General features: G+C 42.8%; 1 long non-coding RNA gene across 1 annotated transcript in view; it reads right to left on the bottom strand.

Moving 5' to 3' along the window:
• The window catches only part of LOC116699581 (uncharacterized), a 9,030-nt gene extending 7,874 nt beyond the window's left edge, over positions 1-1,156 (bottom strand). The window contains exon 1 of the long non-coding RNA XR_004334461.1: positions 1,016-1,156. This is a non-coding gene — a long non-coding RNA (uncharacterized LOC116699581). The remainder of the gene's footprint in view (positions 1-1,015) is intronic.
• Between the last annotated feature and the right edge of the window lie 6 nt (positions 1,157-1,162).

Genomic DNA, 1,162 nt, shown 5'->3' with positions numbered 1-1,162 from the left:
CAGGGTGCTCAAACAAAATAGAACACCTTGAAACAGGTGCATTTTGAAACAAACAGCTTTGTATGTAGGCATAATAAAAAAATAAAAAAATAACATTTATAGTTTTGTGAATGTAGACTACTGCAGGAACAAAAACAAATGCAAGACAACTTGTACGATGACCAAAAATAAGCCAAACACAGCTTGGACGTTTTTTAATTTTCTTTTATGCAGGCTAAAGTGCAAAAGGGAGGATTCCATTGTGCAAAGGTCAGAAAAACAAGCCATCCATTTATTTTTTGAAGGCTCCATCCCTTGCAATGCATGTGACTTGTAAAATGTCTTTTTGCACAACTCTCTGCACAACAATGTCACAGCGAAAACAGCAGGTGTGCAGACAAACAGCAAGGGCTGAAACACAGGGTCAGATGCTTGGCTGGTGATAAGGCCTGTTGTGGAGGGATGGCGATGTTGAGGCAGGGTTGAAGCCCTGTCGCACATGGCCTTACGTAAACACTGTGAAACACAAAGCTTTGCGGACTCTGGCCCCTGGACTGAAATGAATAATGGTACGAATAACGTGTTAATTAGTGAGCTTTAGAAGCGCTAGCAGGTGGATTTTGAGAGCCACGCTAGCTGTTGTTTCCAGTCTGTATGCTAAGCTAAGTTAAGCTAAGCCATGGTGGCTCTGAGAGGCCACTGCACTGCAACTTAGTGCAAACACATGCAAATTCACCACAACACAATACATTAAGAAAACAAATCCAAATGGACCCCAACACACATCATTAAAGGAGACCTCAATTCGTACGTAGCTCTGTTGTCTGTAAATTTGGAGTGCTGTCAGTTGAGAGAAAAATTAAACCAGTATGTTTTTAGCTTCTAAACATGTTCAAAATGTCATTACAAGTGCCTACCCATGTGCAGAATGGGTGATTGGGAGCCAGAGCCTTCAGCTGTCAGGCTCCTCTACTATGGAATCAGCTTACAGTCTGGGTTTGGGTGGCAGACACCGTCTACACATTTGAGAGTAAACTTAAAGGAACACGCCGACTTATTGGGACTTTAGCTTATTCACCGTTACCCCCAGAAATAGACAAGTCCATACATACCCTTTGCATCTCCGTGCGTGCTGTAACTCTGTCTGACGCCCCAAGCATTAGCTTAGCCTAGCAAAGATCCT

This window comes from Etheostoma spectabile, chromosome 12, assembly GCF_008692095.1.
Source record: "Etheostoma spectabile isolate EspeVRDwgs_2016 chromosome 12, UIUC_Espe_1.0, whole genome shotgun sequence".
In the NCBI taxonomy this organism is placed as follows: Eukaryota; Metazoa; Chordata; class Actinopteri; order Perciformes; family Percidae; genus Etheostoma; species Etheostoma spectabile.
Note: the sequence above shows the minus strand (reverse complement) of the source record. Positions and strands in the feature narration are given on the sequence as shown.